At 36.7% G+C, this 23,601-nt stretch overlaps 1 protein-coding gene across 2 annotated transcripts in view; it reads left to right on the top strand.

Annotated features, from left to right (window-relative positions):
- Positions 1-380: 380 nt before the first annotated feature.
- Positions 381-23,601, top strand: part of MPDZ (multiple PDZ domain crumbs cell polarity complex component) — a 558,334-nt gene continuing 535,113 nt past the window's right edge. The window contains exon 1 of one of the 2 annotated variants that reach the window (XM_089913222.1): positions 381-1,801. The gene's annotated coding sequence lies outside the window, so the exon portion shown is untranslated. The remainder of the gene's footprint in view (positions 1,802-23,601) is intronic. The other variant, XM_089913221.1, reaches the window with a different exon arrangement.

Below are 23,601 nucleotides of genomic sequence, written 5' to 3' on the forward strand. Positions count from 1 at the left end.
CTATATTTATAGTAAATTGTTGCAAAGGTAAGTATATTGTCTTTGCCTTCTGTTCTTCTTTGCCTCTTTGCCTCTTTAGTTCTTCTAGGTCCTTGTTAAACGTTTCTTGTATTTTCTCTATTCTATTTCCAAGATTTTGGATCATGTTTACTATCATTATTCTGACTTCTTTTTCAGGTAGACTGCCTATTTCCTCTTCATTTGCTTGGTCTGTTGGGTTTTTACCTTGCTGCTTCATCTGCTGTGTGTTTCTCTGTCTTCTCATTTTGCTTAACTTACTGTGTTTGGGGTCTCCTTTTCTCAGGCTGCCTGTTCCTAGTTCCTGTTGTTTTTGGTGTCTGCTCCCAGTGGGTAAGGTTGGTTCAGTGGGTTGTGTAGGCTTCCTGGTGGAGGGGACTGGTGCCTGTGTTCTGGTGGATGAGGCTGGATCTTGTCTCTCTGGTGTGCAGGACTACATCCGGTGGTGTGTTTTGGTGTGTCTGTGAACTTATTATGATTTTAGGCAGCCTCTCTGCTAATGGGTTGTGTTGTGTTCCTGTCTTGCTAGTTGTTTGGCATAGGGTGTCCAGCACTGTAGCTTACTGGTCGTTGAGTGGAGCTGGGTCTTAGTGTTGAGATGGAGATCTCTGGGAGGGCTTTTGCTGTTTGATATTATGTGGGGCCGTGAGGTCTCTGGTGGACCAATGTCCTGAACTCGACTCTCCCACCTCAGAGGCTCAGGCCTGACACCCGGCTGGAGCACCAAGACCCTGTCAGCCACATGGCTCAGAAGGAAAAGGGGGAAAAAAAAGAAAGAGAGAAAAGTAAAATAAAATAAATTAAAGTCATTAAAATAAAAAGATAAAAAAATAATAAAAAAAGGAAAACAAAAGGAAGAGAGCTACCAAATCAATAAGCAATTCTACCAGTGATAATAAGCTCTAAATACTAAACTCAGATAAACCTAAAACTAGAAACAAATTAGACACAGAAAGCAATCCCCAAGTCTACAGTTTTTCCCAAAGTCCACCACCTCAGTTTTTGGATAATTCATTGTCTATTCAGGTATTCCACAGATGCAGGGTACATCAAGTTGATTGTGAAGATTTAATCTGCTGCTCCTGAGGCTGCTGGGAGAGATTTCCCTTTCTCTTCTTTGCTTGCACAGCTCCTGGGGTTCAGCTTTGGATTTGGCCCCGCCTCTGCATGTAGGTCGCCTGAGGGCGTCTGTTCTCCGCCCAGATAGGACGGGGTTAAAGGAGCAGCTGCTTAGGGGGCTCTGGCTCACTCAGGCCGGGGGGGAGGGAGGGGTACGGAATGCAAGGCGAGTCTGCGGCGGCAGAGGCCGGCGTGATGTTGCAACAGCCTGAGGCATGCCGTGTGTTCTTCCGGGGAGGTTGTCCCTGGATCACGGGACCCTGGCAGTGGTGGGCTGCACAGGCTCCCGGGAGGAGAGGTGTGGATAGTGACCTGTGTTTGCACACAGGCTTCTTGGCGGCTGCAGCAGCAGTCTTAGCATCTCATGCCCGTCTCTGGTGTCTGTGCTGGTAGCTGTGGCTCATGCCCATCTCTGGAGCTCTTTTAGGCTGTGGTCTGAATCTCCTCTCCCCACACACCCCAAAACAATGGTCTCTTGCCTCTTAGGGAGGTCCAGAGTTTTTCCCAGACTCCCTCCTGGCTAGCTGTGGTGCACTAGCCCCCTTCAGGCTGTGTTCACGCAGCCAACCCCAGTCCTCTCCCTGGGATCTGAACTCCGAAGCCTGAGCCTCAGCTCCCAGCCCCCACCCACCCCAGCGGGTGAGCAGACAAGCCTCTCAGGCTGGTGAGTGCTGGTCGGCACCAATCCTCTTTGTGGGACTCTCTCCACTTTTCTCTCTGCACCCCTCTTGCTGCGCTCTCCTCCATGGCTCCAATGCTTCCCCCCCCCCCCACCACTGTCTCTGCCAGTGAAGGGTCTTCATAGTGTGTGGAAACTTTTCCTCTTTCACAGCTCCCTCCCAGGTCCCATCCCTATTCTTTTGTCTCTGATTTTTCTGTTTTCTTTTGCGCTACCCAGGTACGTGGGGAGTTTCTTGCCTTTGGGGAAGTCTCAGGTCTTCTGCCAGCGTTCAGTAGGTGTTCTGTAGGAGTTGTTGCATATGTAGATGTAGTTCTGATGTATTTGTGGTGAGGAAGGTGATCTCCACGCCTTACTACTCCACCATCTTGAAGGTCCCCCCTCTTTTTTATGTTTTGATTAGGCATACACATGTAACTTTCCTTTATTTCCTTTCATATCCTTTGCCTCGTCCTTTTGGTCTAAGTAGTCTGTCCCTTTTGATATAGGTTTTAGGAGCTTTTAAAAATATAATTTAGAAATAAGTCCTTTGTTATAATACTTGAAAATATTTGTTCCCCATTGTGGCTGTCAGCCACAATGATGATAAGTGAAGCTGATTTTCACTTATACTGTACATTTAATCATACTGCATTTTAAGGTACTCATTGATAATTTTTTCCTTGTGATTTCTGTTTTTATCTTGCTTAATAAATGTTCAAGGTATTTTCCACATATTATTCTAATATATTTAAATTTTTGCTTTTCATATTTTGCTGTTTTATCTATTTAGAAATATTTTTATATGATGTAAACTAGAAATAGCATTTTTATGGTTCTTCAATAAGGATAATTTGTATACAGAATACTTTCCCTCTCAGTCAATATAACAAGCACTCATAAATACATTAATCCTATATACATGTGAACTGTTGATTCTATTCAACTGGATGATTTTTTTTTCATTACCATTACCATAGTATCTTAATTACTATAGCTTTATAGTGATCTTCATATGTAGTAAATCAAATCCTCCTTTGACCTTGCTTATCTTCTCCATTTTTCTTCACAATTGCTTTTGCTTTACTTGGACTCTCTTTACTGTGAATTTTGAATGTTTGCTTTCAATCTTTTAATGATTTTATGCTTCAGACTTTCTTATAAACAGCACATAGATGGATTATTTTATATTCCAATTTAAGAATATATTGTTACTGATGAATTTTGTCCATGTATATTATTGTGATTATCTTGATTGTTTTCATTTTAAAATTGAGATATAACATGCAATTTTCAGTATAAAGTTTGATGATTTTTTTAACATCTTTATTGTAGTATAATTGCTTTACAGTGGTGTGTTAGTTTCTGCTTTATAACAAAGTGAATCGGCTATACATATACATATATCCCCATATCTCCTCCCTCTTAAGTTTGATGATTTTTAAAATACATCTTATGCGTTGTAGTTAATCACAAGATATGGCACATATGCAGAACCCCAGAAGACTCCTTCTTGTCTTATCTAAGCCTATAATTCCTTGTAGTGCTAACCACTAATCTGATTTTATGATTATCAATGAATTTTGGCTACTCATAGTTTTTTATAAATGGAATCATAAAATATTCGATAGATACTCTTCTGTGCCTGGTTTCTTTTGTTCATTATAATACCTGTCAGATTTATCCACGTTGTGGCATGTACTAGTAGTTTCTTCATTGTTTATTTTTGTTTGTTTTTTTAATGCTTTTTTGTATTTTATTGTGTGACTATATCACAGTTTATTCATTCTCCTATTGATGGGAATTTTGGCTGTTTCTGTTTGAGGCCATTTTGAATCAAACTGCCATGGACTTCCTTCTTCATGTATTCTGATGGGCATTTCTTATTTTTTAATATACCTACGAGTGGAGTTGCTGAGTCTTATGAAAGCATATAATTACATTGAGTAGAAAATGCCAATTTTCTAAAAGATTTTACCCTTTACACTCCCAGCAGTGATGTAGGAGAGCTTCAGTTGATTCACATCTTGCCAGCACTTTCACATTTTAGTTATTCTGATGAATATGTAGTGTTGTCTCATTGTGAATTTTTTTTATTGAAGTATAGTTGATTTACAATGTTGTGCCAATCTCTGCTGTATAGCAAAGTGACTCAATTTTACATATATATACATTCTTTTTTTAATATTCTTTTCCATTATGGTTTATCCCAGGAGATTGGATATAGTTCCTTATGCTATACAGTAGGACCTTGTTGTTTATCCATTTTAAATATAATAGTTTGCATCTACCAATCCCAAAGTCCCAGTCCATCCCTCTCTCTTTCTGAGGAGTAATGATGTAAAGTATATCTTTGTATGCTTCTTGGCCATTTGGATAGTATCCTCTTAGTGACTGTTGCAAAGTGCCTGTTCAAGTCCTTTTCCTTTCAAAAATTCAGTCTTTTTCTTATTGAAGTTGTATATTCTAAAGACTAGTCCTTTATTAGATATATGTGTTTCTAATACCTTGTTTTAGTGTCTGGCTTCCCTTTTCACTTTCTCACTGGAGTCTTTTGATGACAGAATTTTTTGACATTTATAAAATCTAATTTATCTTTTTTAATTTTTATAATTAGTGCTTTATTTGTGTGGCATTTAAAAATCTTTGGTCACCCAAGTTTCTGAAAATATTTTCTTATGTTTTCTTCCAGAAGCTTTATAATTTTTGCTTTTACATTTATGTGTATGGTCCATCTTGAATTGACTTTTGTGACTAGTGTGAAGAAGGAGTGAGGATTTATTTTTTTCCATATGGCTTCTATACTTCAGCATCATTTATTGAAAAGACCAATCTTTCATCAATAAATTTTACTAGTGTTTTTCTCATATATTAAGTGGCCATTTAAGTGTGCGTCTGTTTCTGAGCTTTCTATTTTGTTCCATTAAAATACTTTTTCACTTTCTGACACTACCATTTTGTCATACTAATATAATCAATCTTTGTAGTAAATCTTGAAATGGTATATAAGATCTAGAAATTCACTTTGATATGCCAAGATTGTTTTAGCCATTATTCTAGATCCTCTGCATCCTCACATAAATTTTAGAATCAAGTCATCAATTGACATACACACTCAAAACTTCTGGCATTCTGATTTGACCTTATTAAAGTTTTGGACTTGATGGTATTAAGTCTACCAATCCATGAACATGGCATGTTGCTCCATTTAGTTAGATCTTTTATATTTTTTTCAATTACGTTCTGTTGTTTTCTTTAAAATTTAAATATTTAAAATTTAAATAGTTAAACTTATTTCTAATTATCTAATTTTTTCAATGCTATTATAAATGGACTTATTTAAAATGTTATTTTCTATTGTTTCTGTTATAGTATGTAGAAATATGATTTAATTTTTATCTATTCTAATAGTTTATAGATTGTTTTGCATTTTCTTTTGAAAGTAAAAACACAGTTTTGTGTCCTCCTTCCAATCTTTATGCCTTTTATTTCATGCCATGTTATTTGACTAGGACTTCTACAGCTGTATTAAACAGGAGTAAGAAAAAGAAGAAATCCTTGCCTTGTTTCCAACCTTAGGGTGAAATTCAATATCTCACCGTTAAGTATAATGTTAGCTGTAATTTTAAAAATAGGAACTATCAGATTAAAGAAAGTTCTGGGCTTCCCTGGTGGTGCAGTGCTGCATTTTCTATGCTCTCCTTCTGGGATTCTAGTTCCATGAGTGTTAAGGCATTTGTCCATATTCTACATGTCTTTTAATCTCTGTTCTGGTTTTTAATATTGTTGTCTCTCAATTGGATATTTTCTCTTTACCTGGATTCAGATGAGCTTGGAAAAGCTCATGGGCCAGAAAGTATGAAAGTGCTCAAAAATTTTTCAGGCATGTCTGAAGGATACTGTAGCTGCCAGTGGCCAAATATGAGTCAATTTGAGTATCAAAATAAGTAGTGATAGTGATGAATTATAACTCATAAAATAAAATACATAACCTTGAGTTCCTACTGATATATATAAATGGCTAAATCAATAAATAAATGATGAAATAGATAACTGTTCCAGGCAGCAAAGTTCCAGTTAATTAGTGCAGAAGGAATGATTGCAATAGAAATAAAATCCTCATTTGGCAGACAACACGGTAATAATTTTTGTAGATGAAATCATCAATGGCTGATGAAATTCGTAGGTGAAAGACTGGTGAGAATCAGAATGTTTGCATGGTCTCAAAGTATTTCCCCACATGATACTTATTAATTACCAAGGGAAAATAATAACTTTACAGTGGAGAAACCTGGTAGACACTCCTTTAATCTAGCAAAATTTACATCAGCAGTAATAAGGCATATTGACATCATGTCCCTACTGATATTATGCAAAGCACAGGGTACAAAACAACTTCAGTGATGTTTTTGCCATAAAAAGTATAGCCTCAATCCAATCATGACAAAGAAGCAGACAAACACAAACTGGGGAACATTTTACAGAATGACTAGCCAGTATACTTCAGATGTGTCAAGCTCATAAAAGACAAAAAATACTGAAAACTTGCTTTCGATTAGAAGAAACTAAGAGATGTGAAAAGTAAATGGAATGTGGGCTCCTGGATTGGATCCTGAATCAGAAAAAGAAAATTAGTGGGACAGTTGATGAAATTCACATAAGTTCTGAGTTTAATAATATTACATCAATGTTAATTTTTTGATTTAGAAAATTATATGGTGATTATATAAGATAAGATGGTAACATTGAAGAAAGAGGAGTGAAGGGTAGAAGACAACTTTGATATACTATTTCTGCAAAATTTTGTAAGTCTATAATATTGCAAAATAAAAATAATTTTAAGAATTAAATACTTCTACTTAAAATATCTAAATCATGACAGAAACAAGATTTGTTTCTGTTGTAAATTGTTTTTCTTGATTTCCAGTCAATGTGCACTGTTTTAGCATGCCTCTTGATTTTTGATGTAGTGTCAATGTGCATGAGAAATTGTTAAGATTCTAGCAGATGTTATTTTCTTCCAGTGTAGGTCAATGTTTTTGCAGGCAAATGTAACACCAGTGGATCTATTAGCTCCTGTGCCAGAAGTGGTCAATAAAAGGATCAGATAGCAAATCTTGCAGGTTTGGGGGGACATAGAAGTTACAGGTACTCAACTCTGCTGCTGTAGCGTGAAAGCAGCCATAGACAATGTATAAGCAATGGCTGTGTATAAGTTTCTCCCCGCTTATTTCAAGTCTCTATGGCAGCCCCAAATCCCTGGTCTTTTCAGTGTGGTTACATGCCTTCCTGGCCCACAGAGAACTGGGAAGTGCCCTTAGAGGAAAGGCCAGTAAATGTGGAGCTTACCTAGTAAACTTCCCTTCCTTCAAGAACTGTATTTCCTATAGTTTCTGCCTACTTTGGATGTTCTCTAATGTCTTCAAAGGATCAAGGGTTTTATTTGTTGAATTGTGTTGTGGAGGTTTTTTCCCTTGGGTTTTTTTTTTTTTTTTGGTTCAACTTTTATAATTTTTATCTGTAAACGATGAGTCTATTATAGGCTACTCCACCATGACCAGCACTGGGACTCTTGCTTAATTATTTTCTACAATGTTATTTTGTACTTTTTGTTTACCATTTTTTCCCCTCTCTTTTCCTGCATTTTATTGGATTGAGTTTTATCTTTTCATCTCCTTTATTTTCCTTTTCTTTGCAAGTTGATCATTCTCTTTCTATTCTTTTTGTGACTGCCATTAAGTTTTTCAAAGTGTAAATTTAATCAATACATTTGCCTTCTGTATCAGTCAAAAGTCAAAAGGAAAGCAACAACTTTCAAACTAAGTTCATATGAAGAGGATTGATTCACCACGGGGCTATTTACAAAGATGAGAGGGGTTATGGGTTTTATATTAGAGCGTGAAAGAACCTGGGTCAAGCAGCAGTGGAAAGGTCACTATTTCTAGTCTCAGAACAAAGAGGGAAAATGGTTAGGAACCTGGAAGCATCTCTTTCCTTGAGTCCAGCAGTGACCTTATTGAAAGATACAGACAGTCCTAGGTGAACCCACAGGAAGAGAACAAGGGAAATAAATACACTTGACCTCCCTTTTCCCCTCCCTCTGATCTTTTCCCAGGATTACCAATTGGCTGAACTCAGCCAAAACCAGAGGACTTAGGGTCATGATGATGTAATACATTCAAGGCAGGCTTTAGGGAAGAGGGTAGGTAAAGAAGTGTGAAGACTGTATCAGGTGGAGCAAACAGAAGATACCAGCACAACCCCTTCTCAGCACAATGATATCTTAAGTGCTTCAATACTAATTACCTATTTTTACTTATTCTATATAACTTACTGTATTTCTTTGCTCTTACTCCTTACTTCTCTTACTTACTCCTTTTCTCTCAAAGCCTTTTATTGCCTTTCTTGATTTTATTCTGTATCTTAGAATGGCTGATTCCTGCAAGCTGCTTTTCTCAATTCCTTAATTTATATCTTCAATAATTTTAATATGGTTTTACTGTCATTTTTAAAATATATTTCTATTAACTATAGTTCTTGGTCATCTGAATTTCATTTCTTTGAATCTGTCAATTCATGTTCAAGTTGACTGGGCCCTTGTGTGCAATTTAAGAATGAAGCTTATACCTATACAACCTGGGTGGAGAGAGTGCCCCACTAGAGAAGTTTTGTGTTTCATGTTTTGAAGTATGAATAAATAAAACAAAATCTGTTGGAAGATAATGGCTCTTGAAGCCGGATGGTGGGTATTTAAAGGTTATTATACTATTCTCTCTACTTTCATGTATATTTAAAATTTTTTAATGATATTAAGATAAAGTAATTTAGTTAGCTAGTTCACTTCTTTCTACTGCCATGGAAATTAATTTTTATCTACTAGGTAGTTTTTGCCTAATATATATCAATGAGTCACATTCTTAGGCTAATATACTGTATGGTAATAATAAGAACTTTTTATGCCTTCCTTCACTTATACGTTCATTCAGTAAGTGCTCATTAACTGCATCATGCTAAGTGTGAGCAACATCAGCACAGTTCCTCCCTTTGTAAAGCTTATCATCTAGGAAGGTCATTACATTACAATCATTAAAGATTATATACCGGGGACAGAGGAAGAGAGCTGCAATATAAAGCAGCAAGTCAGGGAAACTCAGTTATCGATTGAAAGGGAATATTAATTGAGAGACTGCTATGTTTTAAGTACCTTGTAAGATACTGTCATTAAGATGAGTTATGTAGAAGTATGAATGTCTTGCTAGCATTACTCAGTGAAGTCAATTCAAGCAATGAGGTAGAATAATGCAGTTTTAATAAAGAGAAGACATCCATGTTGGTGTCCTTCTTGATTGCCACAATACTGTAGGCACTCTGCTAGGGCCTGCATGTCCGGTCCTCAAAAGACACGGCAAAGTAGGTGTTTTTAAAATGAGAAAACTCTAACTGAAAGGAGTAACTGCCCAAGTTTATGGAGCTATTTACTGTATGAGGTAGGATGGGAATTCAGGTCCATAAGCCTCTAAATTGTGTTCTTTCCACTACATCATGCGGCCTCCCACGTAGATGAGTGCCTTCTCCATGGAAATAGGGGATCTTTAACTGCCCAGATATTTTAATATTGTGAATTGAAAGCCTGCTCACAATATTTTAATATTGTGGATTGAAAGCCTGCTTTCAAGCCTGATGTAGGTACTGGGAAGCATTTAATCCATTACAATCATGTCTTTCTTCTTCAAATATTTTTCTATTTTTCTGATTACTTGCCTTGATCCCGTGTGAAGGACCTTTGGAAAGTGTCATGCTGGAGTGTCAACATCATAGCTAAATTCTAGGTTCTAAATTTTATGATGAAAATATTTGCCATAGCACCAGAGTAACCATCCAGGTCTTGTCCTGGTTTTAGAATCTTGGGCTCTGAAGGCAAAGGAAGAAAGTAGAATAAACTTCCACTGTTTGATGACAGCATAACATGGCTAGGAAGTTTTTGCCCCTCTTACTGTCCAAGGGCTTACTTTCTTGACCAGAATGTAGTTGGTAACAACGTTGTGATACCCAACACCAGCCTCTCAGAACCTACACCCGTAATTTACAACTTTCTTCTTGTCACATGACCACCTTTGACCTTGTCTCGCTTTAACCCTACATTGACCACCTTTGGAGACAAAGGAATAGCCCATCAGTGTTTCCCCACAGAAAATAAGAAAAATAATCACATACTTGAATGAAAAATCAAAACCTCTAACAGTTTAAATCTTTCTCCAAGCAAGAAGAGATTTCTGGAAAAGAAATAATCCACCAGATATTTTTTCCATAAACTCTCACTTCATTATCCCTGTAAAAGAGTTTAAATTGTTGAATTACCTCCTTCTGTGGTGTGTCTGTTTAATTCTGTCAGTGATGTTATATAGAAATGCTCAGTGCCCAAAGCTTGGAATTTATTAAAAAGTAGTTGAAAACGATGCAAATCCTAGCCAATTACCAAAAATAGAGAAGTAAAAAAAAAAAAAATTCTTGTTCTGACCTAGCTCAGCCCTATAATTTAAACCATTTCTAAAAATCTCAAAAAGATTCAGTTTCAATAAGAGCTTATTCTGATGCAGTTTCCCTCAATTTTTCTTATCTGACACATGGAATTTTGGAGAATAACATATTTCTTTAGATTGTCAGATACATAAGGCATTACTCTATTTGCATAACATTTTGCTATTTTAATTAGAAAAAATGAAAATTCTCAATTATTTATATACATATATATATTCTTCATTGGGGCTGCTTTAAAGTCATTACCTAAGATATACGCCAACATGCATATAAGATATATGTCTATATCTTAGAAATGATAGCTTCAACAAAGGGATTACAAACTGATTTTATACATTCCCAGAAATTTTTATGTGAGCTTCCAGGATAACATGGTCTGTAGCTGAATAGCATTCATGAAAAAAAAGAAAATTGCAGTAAAATTATTTTAAATTTGAGAACGTGCACATTTCATGATTTTGCTTTCACTTTTCAAGGAGAATTCTTAGTTTTGGTGCTTCATTGAGGCGATTTTTAAAATATTCTATTAAACTGATTAAGTTGATTCACTGCTGCAGGTGTTACCCTTATACAGTCAACTGTTAATAACATAATCATTCACACTTGCAAAGTGATTCAGCATCTGGTTCAAAGCTCCTTCTTCTAGAGGGCCTGATAGGTGCTAGAGAATTATTCAAGGGAAAAATAAGTAACATTACTAATGGTATGTGCCACAGTTGCCATTGAATGTTTACTGTTTCCATCTCCACTTTGTTTAACTGCAGAGGCCCTTGTGAAATGTCAGTGGTGAAGCTGACGATAAGATATTGCAAGTCCCGTAGCCCCCTTCAGATCACGCAGCGTCCTTTTGAGCATTGATGAGCAAAGTCACAGGAATAGTCAGGAAGATAGGGAGTGGGCATGGATTTGAAACACACTTCAGAGTGAGACTCAAAGCAGCAGTTTACAACAGGAAGCAAGGAAGATTGTGTCTAATTAGAACTTCAGGGGTGATTTCAAAAGGCCTAGTGTAATTACCTGAGTGGGAAGGTAGCCAGATGGAGGGTAACACCTCTAGTCAAGAGAAAAAGTCCTATTTATATTCACAAACTCATTCAACTATAATTCTAAGTGCCCATGAAGGAAAATAAGATTTCTACCTTTCAAAATGTTGTGTTAAGTATATTTTAAGCTTCCATGAGCCATGATTTTTACTGGAACTTTACATCATTAAACAACAAATGACCTGTTAATTCAACATTAAGTTTAGTCCCATTTTGAGTTAAAGGTACAAACTCTGAAATCTCTATTCTAAAGGGATCTTGCATGAAAACCTAATGAAAAATACCTACAAAGGCATTACACTGATCATGTTTTAATCAGTGCCTGTGTTAAAATGGTTTTCAGATTCAATTTTTTTCTAAACAAACTCAAAAACTTAGATTGTAGGAAACTGTAGTATAAACTGGCAGATTTAATGTAAATTTTACAAATATGCTAATTTCCATAAGTTCATGATAAAAGTAAAATATACCTGAAGAGAAAATGAATATGGGATCAGTGATTAGTTTTAACTTTAAATAGCAGCGTGGTCAAGGTAACGTACATGCACTTTTATTTTTTTTCTGGTCGACACACATGTACCATCTTCCATGTTTGTGCTTACAGGAAAGAAGAGCTAGCTTTGAAATTTAATAGAGCAATGCTGACAAGCAATAAAATGTTAGGTCTCTTGATATTTAACATATAAAGTATATTTAAATTCTAGGCAATTTGTTTCATATGCTAAGACTAAAGAGAGCAAATAATTAACATTTTAATATGCTGTGCAGTGTAGGTGCCTGTTGCTTTTATATTCAAGGTAGAAATAATGGAGTCCTCTGCTTTTACTCTTGAGGTCCCTAATGTGGGGTGGCCAACTGTGATATGAGTTTTACTACTTTGTCTGGTCAGTGATTTAACTTGACACTAGGTCAAGGCCATGGGGCCACTCAGATCTCTTTGGAGAAGAGAGACATTAGCTTTGTTTACTAGTTTGTGCTTACTGTGTGAGGCAGCTTTACTACACGAACTACTATTGTCCACTAGTCATTGGAAAGTCTCCCTAATCAGCAGTATTAAACATAGTTGCCCTGGGGAATGAAGAACAAGGACCAGGAGACCTGCAGGCAAAAGTGTGTGCTGCTGACCGGAGCAGACATTTGGGCCTTGCAACAAGAGCTAATATCACCTTGGAAACTTAGAGAAGCATGGTAAGGGAAGCAAGATTAGTCATGGTACGAAAAAATCATGAAACAAGAGAAGGTAAGAAATAAGAGAGTCAGAGGTTTGCTCTCTCCTACCATGTCTTTGGCTTTAAAATTCAAGAAAGTGACATTTCCAGGAAGGACCTTTGGCTTCGGGATTCTTTCTCCTGGCTGCAGTCTCTTTCCCTGCCTTACAGGAGGCTCACTACACACAGAGAGATGGAAAGGAGCAAAGTTTAGAAAGTTCATTTCCAAGTCATTTGGGTCATTCCATTTTCATGACCCAAATTCCCAAGCCTAAGTCATTTGAGTAATAAAAGATGTAGATGTCTGATTCTGTGAGTTCTCGTGTGATGCTCCGCTCCCTTTCTGCTCAGATGCAGGCGTCACTGTCGGTCACCTTCCAGGAAGCTCCCACTCTTGACTTCTCAGCTGTCATAAAAAGATAATTTGGTAGGCAGGCACAGGAAGGAACCCAAGAAGAAATGGTCAAAACATTTGGTGAGCGGTCATCTCAGGGTTTCATGAAACCAGCTCTTGCGTCCAGTCAGGCAAAATTTAAATTGCTATTGCTCTGACAAGGGCTTAGAATGAATGAGAATAATGAAAGTGGACATTCCATTATTCTTCATTTTAAGTCTCTTCTTTAAAGTGAGACCTTTGGCTTACTATTTCTGACTCTAATTCCCCTTTCTCTTAACTATTATGAAAACATATATTGATCGGCCGTTGAGTATGTAATAGCATTTCACTAAAATCGGCATATCTAGGAAAGATTAGAAGTATTTACTGGAAAGCTAATTTGACTAAAAGCAAAGCATCTGGCAAGTTCCTGACTTCCTTAGCATTAGATTTCTAGCCCCAAAAGGCAGAGAAAGTATAATGATCTGAATATTTAGATCCTCTTTTTGGTGGATTGGGATAATGTGTCCAAGCAGTCTTTAGTAGCTTGATAATTAGGGAAGGGAAAGACTAAGCATATTAAATGGGCCCTTTAGATGATATTAGGAAGGTAGGAATGAAAAAGTCAAAACAAACACACAATAAATACAGAAAAGGGCTACTTCCATGGCCTAAAAACATCTCAAAAATAAAACTGGCTATAATAGTAGAAAGATGTCAACATTTAAATCCGAATTATCTTATTACACCTGATCACAATGAGGAAGGAAAGTAGACGCATATAAAGCAGGAGGATTTCTCCAGTAAGTCCAAACTAGAAGAGTGTGTGTGAAAGGTGACCAGGAAGGCTTCTAACCAGGAAGACTTTAGAAATGGCATATACCTTTAAGAGAGTGTCAGAATAGGCTAGATTCTGGCATGTGCTAAAGCATTGGAAAATTAGGGGAAACACATAGAAGAATGCTTTTAAACCACTAAAATCATTTTCAGAGTTAGAACAAACTTTACAGGACAAAGCTATTTTATTTTTGATTGTAGGAATATAGTGCAATCACTTTTTTTTTTAAAGATGTGGAAATTGAGACCCAGGAAACAAAAATATAACCAACAGCACAGAGCTGATATGTGGAAGAATCCAGGCCATACCCCAGTTCTTCTTTTCTCTTTTTTTTATTGAAGTATAGTTGATGTACAATGTTATATAAGTTCAGGTGTGCAATATAGTGATCCACTATTTTTAAAGTTTATACTCCATTTATAGTTATTATAAAATATTGGCTATGTTCCCTGTGTTGTATACTATATCCTTGTAACTTACCTTATACATAGTGTGTACCTCTTAATCCCCTACCCTTCTATTGTCCCTCCCCACACTGGTAACCACTAGTTTGTTCTCCATATCTGTGAGTCTGCTTCTTTTTTGTTATATTCACTGGTTTGTTGTATGGGAAAACATAGGCAGAACACTCCAACATACGCTGTAGCAATACTTTTCTGGATCTGTCTCCTAAAGCAAAGGAAATAAAAGCAAAAGGAAACAAATGAGACCTAATTAAACAAAAGCTTTTGCAAAGCAAAAGAAACCATGGACAAAACAAAAAGACAGCCTACTGAATGGGAGAACATATTTAAAATAATATGACCGATACGGGGTTAATATCCAAAACATATAAACAGCTCATACAACTCAACATCAAAAAACAAACAACCAGATTTAAAAATGGGCAGAAGACCTGAATAGACATTTTCCCAAAGAGGACATGAAGATGGCCAACAGGCACATAAAAAGGTTCTCAACGTAGATAATTATCAACGAATGAAAATCAAAACCACAACAAGGTATTGACCGCACCTGTCAGAATGGCTGTCATCAAAAAGAACACAAATAACAAGTGTTGGCGAGAAGGAGAAAATTGAACCCTCATACACTGTTGGTGTGAATGTAAATTGGTGCAGCCACTGTGGAAAATAGTATGGCGATTTCTAAAAAAAACTAAAAATAGAACTACTATATGATCCAGCAATTACACTCCTGAGTATATAGTAGAAAAAACCAAAAACACTAATTCAAAAAATATGTGCATTCCAATGTTCACAGCAGAATTATTTACAGTTGCCAAGATATGGGAGCAACCTAAGTGTCCATCAACAGCTTAATGGATGAAGAAGATGTGGTACATATATACAATGGAATACTACTCAGCTATGAAAAAGAATGAAACTTCGCCATTTGCAACAACATGGAAGGACTTAGAGGGTATTACACTAAGTGAAATAAGTCAGAGAAAGACAAATACTGTATGATATAATTTATATGTAGAATATAAAAAATACAACAAATAGTGAATATAACCCCAGTTCCTCTGAATGTGCATCCTGTGCTCTCCTCACTGCTGAAATATGAGCATCTCACAGGTGACCTGCAGTATATAAGGGGCTGTTCTTAGGACTATAAACCAACTAGATAAGTGCTGGATAAGGGAAACCTGGCTTAAGAGAAGAATGTTTGAAGATAGCTTTTATAACAGAATTACTATTCTGTTCCACACTCAGCTTAATATCATGTAAATAGTCCTTGACTATACTTCTCCTACTGAACTTTGGCTAGTCAACTTCGGGAACACTGTATTCATTTGTGGGTTACATTTAAAGCAAAGAGAGTCTATGAACCTCATTCAGAAGAAAGACCAGAATTAAGATTTGAAACCACGTCATCTATGCAAGGTTTAAAGCATGAGTTAACCATTCAGGCACTTACAGTAGCCAGGTCAATAATATAAATAACTGAAATGGAGTAGAAGCAGAGATATATTTTTCTACTCTAGGGAAAGAATCAGCATAAGCCTGATAGTGAAAGAAACTGGCAGCCTGCCTCGGGATATACCAGACAATGGAGAATGATGGGGACCGTGGTGCACTAGACAACTTAGGCCTGTTCTAAGGAAGACAAGCACCACGCACCTCTAGCTAACCATTGCCATGTAGGAATGCTGGCCCAGTGGTACCAGAACTCCTGATATTTTAAAGTGAAGACTGAATTTTGAATACTTATGCAAAATCACCCAATTCTTTTGTATTAGTCCAGTTAATAAAACACACTGCCAACAAGAACAACAGAAATCACTGTGTGAAATGAATAAACTGTCTCCAAACTTGATCAAGCCCACAAGCCCACTATTTGCTACCTCTGAAGTAAAGGACTGAGGGATATTCATTGTGAAGAAGAGAAAATTCTAATGGCAACCTCCAGTTTTAAAAAGGGATATTAGGTGAAAAAGGGAATCAATTACTCTTTCTATATGCAAGTGAAGATTAACATTTAAGGGAGGTATCTAAGCCAGAACCTTCTAAAAGAGATGTCTGAAGATGTTCCCCAAAGGTGTTGCTTCAGTGAACTGCTGTTACTGCTGCTACTGAAAGGGATAATGCAGTTTTGGTGACGATCAGGAAAGATCTATGAAACCACAGGAACATTGTCTTGTGCATGTCCAAATCATGATGGACCTTCTCAAATAAGTATAGACCATCAACCGCTGAAATACAAAAGAATTTGTAATTTATCTGAAGAAGGAAAAGAGAAAAATAAAATACAATGATCAAGGAAAGGGTGCTACTCCTTTCAAAGAACAAACATGAAAGGTAAAGAACTTTTAGTCTGTAAATAAGAACTGGAGGGTACATAATTAATAATCAACACTTAATATGCTCACGTGCAGTCTGCATTTCTTAAAGGGTTATAATGCTTTCCATTGCCCTGACTTATTTGCCCTTGTCCATTGGCTCCTCTTACCCCTGTGCTCTTTAGTGACATTTGTGGAATTTGTAATTCCATGGAAAACACTTGGGAAGCTCTGCCATAGATCATAATCTTAGAATATTTGGATTATAGGAACTCAGAGATCATCTAGTCCAATTTCTCTCTGATGAAGAGCTCTGTAGAATTAAGTGATTTTTTACTTGCTTCCCAGGTAGAGGCAAGGAAACTAGAATGCACAAATTCAACCCTACGCCATTACTTGATGCCATATTTCCTCAGTCTTTAATCATCAACTAGGGGGCCAGCTGAATGTCAACTTCAAATCAATATAGTAGTAGGAGGCCACTTCTTGAGATTAAGAAAGAGAGACACAGAGAGAGTAGTATAAGATGGCAAAAGCACCAAGAACACTAATTAACGAGAGCATTAATTCATACTGACCAGATCGCCACACTTGTCCACCCAGGACACCTGTCTCCACAGATCTATTCAAGAGGCTTCTTGTCCAGCCTCCTGATATCAGATATAACATAAGTAAATAATAGCACTCCTGAGCTCAGGAAGATGTAAAAATGTTGAACAGAAAACATTGTAGTATTCATATTTCTTCTCAGTGGGAGATCAATTTACGGATTAGATGCTAAGCAGGAAATGAGTCTTCTCATTAAATGGTGTTTAACTGCTCTTCCTTTCAGCATTTCCTGTGACTAAAACCTCCGATCTCACAGGAGAAAATATGTAGTGCAGAAGGAAGACAGACATAGAATGTGAAGGTAGGAAAAGGTATAGATGTACAATCACACAGATATGTTCATTAGCAAATTCAACAGGTACACAGCTTTTGTCAAGATGTTGGGAGGTAGGGAAATTTATTTGCTCATTAAATATTTATTGAGCTGCTACTATGTGCCAGACACTCTGGACATGTTAGAGCTACCATAGTGGATAAAGCAGATATAGTTCCTGTTCTCATGTAGTTTTAATTCTTGTTGGGAGGGAGGAAAGGACCATACACAAATAGAAAAATAAATAATACGAAGTCAAGTAATAATAATTGTTAGAGAAAAATAATTTTTAAAAAGTGAAGCAGGAAGTGTGCACTTTCAGAGGTGATATTTGATCAGAGATCTAAACAACATAAGAGAGTCAATGAACAAATAAAAGGAGAAAGAATTTCTGGGACGAGAAAACAGTGATTACCAAGGGATATTCTAGGAACAGCAAGGAGATTGGGGAAGTGAGCAAAGGAGAGAGTGCTAACACTTGAAAACTCATAGATAAGATTGTATTTTTAACAAATGTATAAAAAAACTCAGAAGTTAATAATAATATCCTCAAAGCAGGATTGAAACCCCAGATTAGAGCAGTTTATGGAGAAACAAGTTTCATGGAGCAAAGATAAGAAATGCCAGAATTAGAACTAGTTATTCATTGTTATTACTGCAGATTGTTAATGATTTCTTTATGTAGCAAGAATTGGAAGTTGCTATCATATACATACCCATATATGATAAAAGATGTATAGAATTTTAATACAGAGTATGAGTATAATAATTCTTGACCAATTCTTAATCTTCACAAAATTCAGGGTAAAGAATTCCTTTAGAAACTTTTATTTGGTGATTCCTAAACTACCACAGCCATTGTTCCACTATCTACTTTCATATGCATTTGGAGTGTAGATTGATATAAATATTCTGGCAAGCTATTAGACCTTAGTGTATAAAGAGCCTTGAAAGAATTTATGCCATTAGAAACAATAATTCCACTTCTAGGAATCCACCCTAAGGAAATAAACAAATACAGACAAAGATTTATGGGCAGGGATATTCACAATAAGAAAAAAATTAGAAACAGCCTAAATGTCCAACAACAGAAATTACTGTACATCCATATGATGGCATATTTTGCAACCACTGTAAGCTCTGATTTTAAAGATTTTTAATAAGAGAGAATTCTAATGATCAAAAATAAAATGAGAAAGCAGTTGAAAAGTTATATATACAAATATACAAAAGATGTACGTGTCCATACATACCATGGAGAAAAGACTGAAAGAATTTATACCAAATAGTTTAGAAGTGGAAGGATGGATAATTTTTATTTCCCTTGTTCTACTTGTGTTTTAAATTTCCCACAATGAGAACCTATCATTTCTATATATGGAAAAAAATGTTTAAAAAATATGTGAAGATTTGGCTATCCTTGGACAGCTCCCCTTTGGTGGGGGGAAATTGACTACTTCTTTTAAGTCTCCAAGTTTTCTATAGAAGATATCCTGGCACATTTGTCTTGCTGATGTCTGTGTCCAGAAGTTGTACTTGTCTTGAAGCTAAGAATTTAGATTTTTTAAAATGCCTACATTCCAGCTAGAGTTTTCCATTGTGTTTCTAGGAGATGCTCTTTGAAACAAATATTTCCTTGGTAAAATAAATTTGGGAAATGCTATGCAGTTTGTTCTCCTCTTAAAAGTCATGATGCATATTAAGGTATTAGAGCTTCCAGGATGTACTATAATATAGGAAACTGACTGAACTTGTTTACCCAACATATAACAAACTTGATGAGAAAAAGGTTTTTTGTTTGTTTTTCCTCACATAGTTTCTTTTAACCTTTTTCAGAACTAGAGTTCCCTGGAGAACTCTCTATGAAGTAGAGAATTAGATAATTTTGAGACAGGCAAATGGGTAAAGGACTGCTTTAGAAGATGGAGCACTTCGGGGAAAGGTTTGCAGAATTATTAAGACAAAAGCCTTTCAAGTTGATGGTAAAATGTACAAATATGGTTCAATTCAGTGTTTCCATTGTGCTTCTGTTAGAAACCCGATTCTCAGCAGGATCAAACCATATTGCCTGTTTCCTCACAGGCCTGACATATAGACTGAGAATGATTCAGTTTATTTCAGTGAATTTGATTGCAATGTCTTGGAGAAGGGAAACACAATTTAGTTATAGACCCCCTTTCTCTATGTGCCTAAATATAGTGAAAGAGCAGCATAGTAATAATTTAACATTTGTCAATAGAATGAATTTAAAAATATGTTATTCTTATCCATCAACTTGAATACACCAAGAAGAACACAAACCTCATTTCATTTTTGTTATGATTTTATCACTGGAAAAATCTTAAAGTGGTCTACTACAACCGTTTGGTCCTCAGTGAGCAGTGTTTTTTGTCAACCTCATTTTCAAGTGAAAACCAAGGAGGTTAAGTGATGTGCTCAAGGTCACACAGCTATGCTTAGTCTTCATCTAAGATTTCTTGGCTCTTTGCTTCTGAAAAGGAAGAAGTGGAGGTGGCTATCTGAGGTGATATGACTGGGAGAATAGCCAGCCACTGGCCCCTGGAAAGCATCTCATTTTCCATCACCCTGACAGTTACTAAGCCAGCCACTGAAGATGCAGAATTCAAACCCATTTCTCCAACATCCCTTGCTGTCCTTAAAACTAGTATTTCAAAAATGTTCAGGTTTTTAAATCAAGATTTATTCTGTCCTAAATAAAGCAAAAAAAAAAAAAGGCGCAATCTGAGGGTGAAGTTAAGCACAGCCAGGATCTCCCCTCCCCATTTGGAAGTTACAACTCTCCCTCCTTCTTGGGTCAGAGTCACACTGGAGCAGGAAACACAGCTCTCAGGACTCCTCAGACCCTCCTTTTTTGGCAACTTTTGGCTTCTGACTAGAAATCTCCCTCCCGCCTTCTTCGTCAGGATACCTCAATGATATCTTGAATGGCGTTGACCTAAAACAAAGAGACTGCCAGTTATTGCTCCAGCAAAAATGGGTTTAGTCGGGATCAACAAAGAATTGCAACTCAGGGTCTGCAACCATGGCCAGCCTTGGGCAAACTTCCCCAACAGCTAGGAGAAGAGAACACTTTTTTTTAAAAAAAACATCTTTATTGGACTATAATTGCTTTACAATGGTGTGTAAGTCTCTGCTGTATAAGAGTGAATCAGCTATACATCCCCATATCTCCTCCCTCTTGTGTCTCCTTCCCACCCTCCCTATCCCACCCCTCTAGGTGGTCACAAAGCACCCAGCTGATCTCCCTGTGCTATGTGGCTGCTTCCCACTAGCTATCTATTTTACATTTGGTAGTATTTATAACTCCATGCCGCTCTCTCACTTTATACCAGCTTACCCTTCCCCCTCCCCATGTCCTCAAGTCCATTCTTTATGTCTGTGTCTTTATTCCTGTCCTGCCCCTAGGTTCTTCAGAAACTTTTTTTTTGATTCCATATGTATGTGTTAGCATACGGTGTTTGGTTTTCTCTTTCTGACTTACTTCACTCTGTAGGACAGACTCTAGGTCCATCCACCTCACTACAAATAACTCAATTTCTTGTCCTTTTATGGCTGAGTAATATTCCGTTGTATATATGTGCCACATCTTCGTTATCCATTCATCTGTCAGTGGACACTTAGGTTGCTTCCATGTCCTGGCTATTGTAAATAGACCTGCAATGAACATTGTGGTACATGACTCTTTTTGAATGATGGTTTTCTCAGGGTATATGCCCAGTAGAGGGATTGCTGGGTCGTATGGTAGTTCTATTTTTAGTGTTTTAAGGAACCTCCATACTGTTCTCCATAGTGGCTGTATCAATTTACATTCCCACCAACAGTGCAAGAGTGTTCCCTTTTCTCCACACCCTCTCCAGCATTTATTGTGTGTACATTTTTTGATGATGGCCATTCTGATTGGTATGAGGTGATACCTCATTGTAGTTTTGATTTGCATTTCTCTAATGATTAGTGATGTTGAGCATCCTTTCATGTGTTTGTTGGCATTCTGTATATCTTCTTTGGAGAAATGTCTATTTAGGTCTTCTGCCCATTTTTCGATTGGGTTGTTTGTTTTTTGATATTGAGATGCATGAGCTGCTTGTAAATTTTGGAGATTAATCCTTTGTCAGTTGCTTCATTTGCAAATATTTTCTCCCATTCTGAGGGTTGTCTTTTGGTCTTGTTTATGGTCTCCTTTGCTGTGCAAAATGTTTTAAGTTTCATTAGGTCTATTTGTTTATTTCTGTTTTTCCATTTCTCTAGGAGGTGGGTCAAAAATGATCTTGCTGTGATTGATGTCATAAGTGTTCTGCCTATGTTTTCCTCTAAGAGTTTAATAGTGTCTGGCCTTACATTTAGGTCTTTAATCCATTTTGGGTTTATTTTTGTATACGGTGTTAGGGAGTGTTGTAATTTCATTCTTTTACATGTAGCTGTCCAGTTTTCCCAGCATCACTTATTGAAGAGGCTGTCTTTTCCCCATTGTATATTCTTGCCTCCTTTATAAAAAATAAGGTGACCATACGTGCGTGGGTTTATCTCTGGGCTTTCTATCCTGTTCCATTATTCTATATTTCTGTTTTTGTGCCAGTACCATACTGTCTTGATTACTGTAGCTCTGTAGTATAGTCTGAAGTCAGTGTGCCTGATTCCTCCAGCTCCGTTTTTCTTTCTCAAAATTGCTTTGCTGTTCGGGGTCTTTTGTGTTCCCATACAAATTGTGAAATCTTTTTCTCTAGTTCTGTGGAAAATACCATTGGTAGTTTGATAGGAATTGCATTGAATCTGTAGATTGCTTTGGGTAGGATGGTCATTTTCACAATGTTGATTCTTCCAATCCAAGAACATGGTATATCTCTCCATCTGTTTGTATCATCTTTAATTTCTTTCACCAATGTCTTATAGTTTTCTGAATACAGGTCTTTTTTCTCCCCAGGTGGGTTTATTCCTAGGTATTTTATTCTTTTTGTTGCAGTGGTCTATGGGAGTGTTTCCTTAATTTCTCTTTCAGGTTTTTCATCATTAGTGTATAGGAATGCAAGAGATTTCTGTGCATTAATTTTGTATCCTGCTACTTTACCAAATTCATTGATTAGCTCTAGTAGTTTTCTGGTAGCATCTTTAGGATTCTCTATGTATAGTATCATGTCATCTGCAAACAGTGACAGCTTTACTTCTTCTTTTCTGATTTGAATTCCTTTTATTTCTTTTTCTTCTCTGATTGCTGTGGCTAGAACTTCCAAAACTATGTTGAATAATAGTGGTGAGAGTGGACAACCTTGTCTTGTTCCTGATCTTAGAGGAAATGGTTTCAGTTTTTCACCATTAAGAACGATGTTGGCTGTGGGTTTGTCATATATGGCCTTTATTATGTTGAGGAAAGTTCCCTCTACGCCTACTTTCTGGAGGGTTTTTACCATAAATGGGTGTTGAATTTTGTCAGAAGCTTTTTCTGCATCTATTGAGATTAAAATCATATGGTTTTTATCCTTCAGTTTGTTAATATGGTTTATCACATTGATTGATTTGTGTGTATTGAAGAATCCTTGCATTCCTGGGATAAACCCCACTTGATCATGGTGTATGATCCTTTTAATGTGCTGTTGGATTCTGTTTGCTAGTATTTTGTTGAGGATTTTTGCATCTAGTTCATCAGTGATATTGGCCTGTAGTTTTCTTTCTTTGTGACATCTTTGTCTGGTTTCAGTATCAGTGTGTTGGTGGCCTCATAGAATGAGTTTGGGAGTGTTCCTCCCTCTGCTATATTTTGGAAGAGTTTGAGAAGTATAGGTGTTAGCTCTTCTCTAAATGTTCTGTAGAATTCGCCTGTGGAGCAAGCCATCTGGTCCTGGGCTTTTGTTTGTTGGAAGATTTTTTATCACAGTCTCAATTTCAGTGCTTGTGATTGGTCTGTTTATATTTTCTATTTCTTCCTGCTTCAGCCTTGGAAGGTTGTGCTTTTCCGAGAATTTGTCCATTTCTTCCATGTTGTCCATTTTATTGGCATACAGTTGCTTGTAGTAATCTCTCATGATCCTTGAAGGGAACACTTTTAAAGAGGGAAAAAGGAAGTTGGGAGGGCTCTAGTAAACAGAG

Source organism: Delphinapterus leucas, chromosome 6 (genome assembly GCF_059928025.1).
Source record: "Delphinapterus leucas isolate spDelLeu-1000000601 "Yukka" chromosome 6, BTC_Dleu_Yukka2, whole genome shotgun sequence".
In the NCBI taxonomy this organism is placed as follows: domain Eukaryota; kingdom Metazoa; phylum Chordata; class Mammalia; order Artiodactyla; family Monodontidae; genus Delphinapterus; species Delphinapterus leucas.